General features: G+C 33.1%; 1 long non-coding RNA gene across 1 annotated transcript in view; it reads right to left on the bottom strand.

Moving 5' to 3' along the window:
- Nucleotides 1–6487: 6487 nt before the first annotated feature.
- LOC147033996 (uncharacterized) overlaps nt 6488–7758 on the bottom strand; it is a 2658-nt gene continuing 1387 nt past the window's right edge. The window contains exon 2 of the long non-coding RNA XR_015056429.1: nt 6488–7758. This exon is cut by the window's right edge and continues 445 nt beyond it. This is a non-coding gene — a long non-coding RNA (uncharacterized LOC147033996).

Here is a 7758-nt window from a genome sequence, read left to right as displayed (position 1 = left end):
TGAAGGTTTATTTCAACAACTGGAAGAGATTAATCAACCCCCTGATTATATTGTGAATGCTGTTCAAAACAATGAATATTCAGCGGATTCAAAAACCAAAGCAGGACTCATTCCAACAGAACAACCAGCAATATTTCATCTTGTTCAAGAAAAGGTATTGATATTTAATGACGAATTAAGGTTCTTAAGTTCTGCTCAACCCCCTGTTAAACTAACTCCGAGATTAATGTTTCTTCTCACAAAAGATGGAAGACAAGGTTCAACTGTGAGGGATGAATCAAAGTATATTGATAAACCATTGGATATGGAAAATAATGATGATAGAGTATATATTGATTTGCTGAACACTCTAAATTATAAGGTTATTCTTTCTGGTAAAAGTAGAAAGAATGAGAAGGAGAAACACATTATTCAGGCTTTAAGTATCCTTGGTTCAGGTATTAGTTTTCTTCCAAATGACCCATCGCAATTAGTTAATAGACTGTTATTGTTGTTAGGCAGTAAGAAGGCTGGAAATAACAATTGTTTTAATGAAGCATCAGCCATTTTAGACCAGTTGATGAACATGAAAATAATTAATAAATCTCAATATAAAGACATTTTATCTCATATTAAATAAGATGAGAAGCACAATCCTGAGTTTTAATTTCACAACAAGCGACCACACATCTTCATTCCCATACCCACTACAACTTGACACAACAAAAGAATATGAGGCATCTTTATTGTCCATGGAAACTTATAATACCTTATTTAATATAACCGAGAAAAATGACAAGTTTAGTTATAATCCGGGAAGTGGATACAAAACGATAACAGTCTCACCCGGAGCATACGAGATTTCTCAAATATCTTCCGAAATTGCTCGTCTTATGAAAGAACAGGGTGATGAACCAAAAAATATTGTTATAAACATTCAAAAACATACTTCAAAATCAACGATTAAAGTTAAAAATAACTACAAGGTTGATTTCACAATTGATAATTCATTTAGAGAGTTATTAGGTTTCTCCTCAAAAAGATTGAAACTAAAGGGACGTTTTACAGTGATAATGTCATTCAAGTAGCTTCAGGAATAAATTCGGTGTGAATTCACTGTGATTTGATTGATGGAGCTTATAATGATGGAAAAAAACAAATACAATATTTTCATTCAGCGCATACTCAACCCCAATTGGTTATAAATTCAATATGGAACCCTAAAATTTTGGTTTATCTACCTGTGTCAGGAAAAACCATACACAGAGTAAATTTTAGGATAACCGACCAAGATAATCGTGTGATTTCTTTTAATGGAGAAGTTATATCCATCAGAATTCACCTACGTGAAGTTTTTCAATAAATAAATACGATGGTTATTGTGAGGAAACACGAGTTGGGAAAATATAAAATAATTACAGGGGATGGGATGTTCCTTTCCCCGTACTACAAGGGTGAAGGTATGTATCTTGGTAGAGGATACTATAAACCTAAGAGACAAAGGGGTGTCGGACATCAATTTAGAGGAGATGGGATAATTGATACTCTCATGGGTATTGGTTCAACTATTCTTAAACATAAAGACCGAATTGGTTCAACTGCTTCTGCTGTGGGAAATGTAGCAGGTGCTGTAAAGAGTATTAAAGATGCTCAGAAGGAATCTCATAAATTACAAGCAATAAAAGAAATTAAGAAAGGTAAAACTCAGTTGTCCCCCCAAGAACGACAGAAAATAATTCAAATACTTGGAACAGGGTTTCAAAAGTTTTAACATCTTTTTTCCTAAATAAATACAAGTATGGAAGCAATTGATAGTATCTATGATTTGGATGATACTATTATTATCTCAAACTCCACTAAAAGATTACTTCAAGGTAAATGCAATAACTGGAACAGACTGGAATACAAATGGTACAAAAGTTTTGAAATAAATAATCAACAAACCTATTTGAATCTCTCCGAAAGTTTCTTGTTGTGTAAATTTAAATTCACTAAGGCTGGGAATAACACAAACGCTACACTTGTAAATGATTTCTTCTGGAAAATGTTTGATAGTGTGCGATTGTATATTGGAACACAAGAAGTTGAAGCGGTTGATTATGTCTCTGCTGTATCTGAAATGATGAAATTTACACTCTATACATTCAGTGATAGAATGGGAAAGGGGTCTGTCGAAGGTTTTATTCCTGATATGTCAACGGGAACAAACACAGACCCTGGATATATTCAAAGGAAAGGAATGTATAATGATGATACAAAAGCAGAAAATAGTTTTACTGTGGCAGTTCCTCTTAAAGGTATATTTGGATTTTGTGATTATGATAAAGTTCTGTATGGTCTTAAAATTAGATTTCAACTACAAAGGAATGATAATGAAAATAGATTGCTTTTTGGTGTTGGTAATGCTTTTGGTGATCAGAATAAATTTGTAATTGAGGAGATGAGTTGGTATATCAGTGAATATACTCCTAATCTTAAAACAGAAGAGATGTTGAATCGAAGACTTAACTCAAAGAAACCACTCAGTGTATCATACCTCAAAAGAAGATGTCAACACGTTAAACTCAATCAAACTACTTACACGTGGAATTTGGGTGTTCTGGAAGGAAAGCCACGATATCTGTGGATGATTTTTAAAAAGCCAGATGGTGATACTGCGACTGATAAGAATAATGCATTGAGTGATAATGCTAAGGTGAAACAACTTCGCGTTTCTCGAGATGGAACATTTTATCCACGAGATAGATTGGAAATTAATTGGGAAAAATGATTTTGCTGAAGCATACAAGTCTTACCAAAAGGTGTGTGAAAGTAATGGAAATAAAGAACCTATTTTGGATATGACAGCATTTAAAAGTTTGTATACAATCTATGCGTTTGACCTGAGCGCTCAAAAGGAAACTATAAAGTCTAATCGAGTGGATACTTCCCTATACATTGAAAGAGGAGAGAGTGAAGAAGTTGATACATATTGTTTGCTTTTGGAAGAAACAGAATTGCAGATTAATACAGATAATGGTGTGATGATTAGTCTCACATAATTTTTTGTTAAATAAATGAGTGGCAAAGTACCAACTGGGGTATATGTTAATCAAATCAATCTTCATAAACTATCATCTTGTGTTCAAAATCAAAAGCCTTGTACGATTAACGTTAATACAATTCAGAGAAAAGGAGCAGTAAGAATTGATGTTTTGCTCACAAGAGAACAGGTTAAAATCTTGAATGACACTGACTCACTTAAAATTAAAATGACAAAACCAATGTTGAAAAAATATTCAATAAGAGAGACGAGTGGAGGATTTCTCCCATTTCTAATTCCTTTATTTGCTGGTTTAAGTGCGGTTGGAGCATTGACGGGTGGTATTTCAACAGCGGTCAAAACTGCCAACGAAAGGAAGGCTCAACTCCAGGCTCAAAAAGAATTGGAAAGACATAACAAAGAGTTGGAGAAACAAATTAGTGGAAGTGGTGTAATTGTAGATTTTGCTGAAAAACTTGAAGGTCTGCCTGATAAAGCGAGATTGTTAGTTGGAGATATGCTTTCTTCTATAGCACAAGCAGGTGTAAAATTAACGAAAAGAGGTAATGGATTATATCTTTCTAATAAATAAATGAGCATTGATGAGTGGTTGAAAGAATTTGGAAAGAATACAACATCAAATTTACAACTTGCCAAATATTGTAAGAAATTAAAAATTCATAATGTGGTTATTTGTATGAGAGATGAATTAACAAATGTGCCGAAACATACAAAGAATATTATTATGAACTTAGAAGATAATAATGGGAACGGTTCTCATTGGGTTTGTATTTTTAATAATCAAGACAAATATTATTTTGATAGTTTTGGTCTTCCACCACCTGTTGAAGTCATAAAATTCTTACAGAATGGTGTTTATCAAACATTTCAAGTCCAAGAATTAAATTCCAAGTGTTGTGGTCAATTATGTCTATATGTGTTATTTCAACTCAACAAAAATAAAAAATTTTATGATATTATTTTTAATCTAATATAAATGACTTATGTTGGTAAAGATGGTTCTATCTTTGGTGTATCTCAAGAACTGGATATTGATTTATCAAATTATTACACAAAGGCACAGGCTGAACGACATAAATATAATATAAACAAAAATATTAACATGAAAAATGCTTATAAATTAAAAAAATTATCCAAGCCCGACTGACGCGAATGACTTGGTGAGATTAAACGATTTATCACAATATATATACTTCAATAAAACGGCTGTGTATTCCAAAGATACAGAAGTGTTGATATTATCTCCAGGTCATACAGAATTCACAGTTCGAATTAAAATAAATTTTTATAAAGAAGGGCGTATCGTTTGTATGAGAATAGAACAATGGGGGTATGATATGAATGATTTAGGGTATAATTGGTCATTTAAAATTAACCTCGAAGACCTGGAACAATTAAATCAGTCTCGTAAGGAAGAATATTATGCACTTGGTATCGAGAATGAGTTTTGTGGAGCCACGATTAGTAAACAACAAATAAAAGAATTTAATAAGGGTAAATATAATAATGGTTTTGCCCTTGTTTATCTCATGAAAACAAAAAAACAGGATTATATATAATAAGTAAGGAAATACAAAATGATTTAACTATGGGAAGATGGGGAGGTGTTTCGTGCCATAATATTATTCTAACATATATTTCTAATACATAAATGACAGCAAGAAGGCTTCAAGAAAATTATCATTTCTGTGTCCAAGCATACCTTCAAGAAAAGGGTATTCGGTATTTTAATAAATATGTTCTACAACATAAGAATGAGGTATTTTCAATAAAAGATTGGCATTATGCTGATGTTGATAAACCGACAACTTTAGATTTAATTAGAATGTTAAATAATGAAAAAATTATAAGGTTAAGAAAAGGTAAGGCTCTTTTAGAAATTCAAAAGAAATTTTATTGGTTTCCTGTTGTAAAAAATTATTTTGGATACAGGAATAACAAGAAATCCTGATGAATATATGTATAATATTCTATGGGGTGTAAACGATTCAAGGATAGTAAGGGATGAGGAAGGAGTTGAAGAAGAGAGGGAAGAGGAGGAAAAGGAGAAGGAGGAGAGGGAGAAGAAAGAGAAGGAGGAAAAGGAGAAGAGAGAGAAGGAGGAAAGAGAGAATAGAGAGAGGGAGGAAAGAGAGAAGAGAGAGAGGGAGAAGAAAGAGAAGGAGGAAAAGGAGAAGAGAGAGAGGGAGGAAAGAGAGAGAATGAATAAATATCAAAATATGGAAACCAGTGAGATTCAAAAAAGATTGGTGGTATTACAGAAAATAACTCAACCCACCGAGGAGGAAAACAAAGAATTGACAAGTCTATTTGCAATATTTTCTTCAAGACGATTGACATCGTCAAGCTATTCATTTTAATTCAAGTTTTTTCTTAAATAAATGGAGGAGAGAGTGAAGGCATTTCTAAGGATTCTTTATGTTTTAAAAATTAAGATTCAAATGTGCATGTTGGAAACTAAAAAGGTTTTTGCACTCTGCAGGAATTTTTCTCATAAATAAATGAGTTATTGTCTCAAATGTAAAAAGAAAACTAATACGAAAAATATTTCATATATTAAAAGTAAAAATAACAGGGTTATACAAAAAGGTATATGTTCGGTGTGTGGTTCAAAAAAAAAATCAATTTATCTCCAAACACAAACTCGGAGGAGATATACAAAAGTTTTTATCAGGAAGTAAATTTACAACTACTGGAATACCAGGGGAATTACATCTTCCAGGGTATTCTTTCTGTGGTCCAGGCACAAACTTGGATAAAAGATTAGATGAGGCAGACAATCCTAAATCCTGGAGTAAACCAATCAATAGAGTTGATGAAGTGTGCATGAGACATGATATTGATTATGGGAATACCACAACGTTGGAAGAAAAGCATGAAGCCGATAGAGAAATGTTGTATAATTTGTCTCTGATACAAAATCCAACCTTGAGAGAAAAAGTTGATAGGTTCATCGTGAAGAAGATGATTAGTGCTAAATTGAAACTTGGACTTGGAAATTCAAAAAACTTATAGGCTCTAATGATGCCATTAAGACTGAAGAGCAATTAGCTGATGAATTACATAAACCAATATTCACAAAGTTTCAGAGAAGGAAAGTTCATTCCAAGGAAGTTGATTATATCTGGTCTGCTGATTTGATTGAACTCAATAATGATAAGGGGTACAAGTATGCTTTAACCGTTATTGATTTAAGGAGTAGATATGCGTGGGTTGTCCCTTTAAAAAACAAAACAGGTAATACTCTTATGTTAGCTTTTCAACAGATATTTAATAAAAGTAAGAGAAAACCTAAAAAATTGTGGACTGATGAGGGTAGAGAGTTTTATAACAAGACATTTATGAATTTTCTAAAAAATAACTATTACATTATACAGTACCTTTAATGAAGGGAAGGCAGTTGTTGAACGTTTTAATCGTACCTTAAAAAAGAGACTATATAAAAAATTCACACAACTCGGTTCACAACAATGGTCATCTTTTATTCAGGATATTGTGGATAAGTATAATGACACGATTCACACGTCAACGAATATGAAGCCATCAGAAACATTTACAAAATTAAAATATGAAAAAGAGATTAATGTCAGAAAACCTAAGTTCAAAGTTGGTGATATCGTAAGAATATATAGGTGGAAATCTCATTTTGAAAAGGGTTTTACTGAACGATGGACGAAAGAACTTTTTAAAATTGTTGATGTAATAGATACAGTTCCTTGGACTTATAAAATATATGATTTGGAAGAGGAAGAGATTTTAGGTTCATTTTATTCACAGGAATTACAAAAGACAAAACTAAGCAGATAATACACCTTTGTGGACACTAGAGGGACAAGTCCGAGGTGTATTACAGTATATAATGTGTGTCAAGGGGGACGTTCTTAGATCTGTGAACCCCAAACACAGAATCCTCAACTGAATAGTCAAGGCTTAACTTTTGTTTGTGTGTGTGTGTGTGTGCAATGGGAGCAATAGGTTGGCGCTTCACTCCCTCCTACTATACACCGTTGTGGACACTCGAGGGCCAAGTCCGAGGTGTATAACAGTATATAATGTGTGTCAAGGGGTGGACGTTCTTACATCTGTGAACCCCAAACACAGAATCCTCAACTGAATAGTCAAGGCTTAACTTTTGTTTGTTGATGTGTATGTGTGTGTGTGTCCCAACCCTCACATTCAAAATCTCAACCCCAACCCTCACATTCAAAATCTCAACCCCAACTCAATCCTCACCCAACACAGTCTTTTTCAAAATGAGATTTCCACCTATATATATATATATATTTTACGTTTTTTTTTTTTTCTCTTCTTCCAATTCTGTCTTTTAAGGCTTTCAGGTTTGATGACATAGAAAGAGGGAGTAAGAACTTTCTTGATAGGTTTAAATCCCAAAGAGTGGTAGCATTTCAAGTCTTCAAAATAACCCCAACTTTCCAAGTCTCCAAGGTAGTTATTTAAACCATCAAGGCAGAACTCATTTACTGATTTTTTCAAAATTTGTGAGTCTCCAAGGTAGTTCCCATATTTAGAACCATCTTGGCAGAACCCTTTTCCTGAGTCTCCAAGGTAGTTATTTAAACCATCAAGGCAGAACTCATTTACTGATTTTTTCAAAATTTGTGAGTCTCCAAGGTAAAACTTGTATTCTGGCTCATCAACGTATAACTTGTTCAGTGGGTATTGTCTTGATAGCTCACAATGAGTACTATTGCTGTAAAACTCTTTTTCAGGATTTT

This window comes from Eptatretus burgeri, chromosome 1 (genome assembly GCF_056783735.1).
Source record: "Eptatretus burgeri isolate ZD-2024b chromosome 1, Ebu_testis_v1, whole genome shotgun sequence".
NCBI classification, from domain to species: Eukaryota; Metazoa; Chordata; class Myxini; order Myxiniformes; family Myxinidae; genus Eptatretus; species Eptatretus burgeri.
Note: the sequence above shows the minus strand (reverse complement) of the source record. Positions and strands in the feature narration are given on the sequence as shown.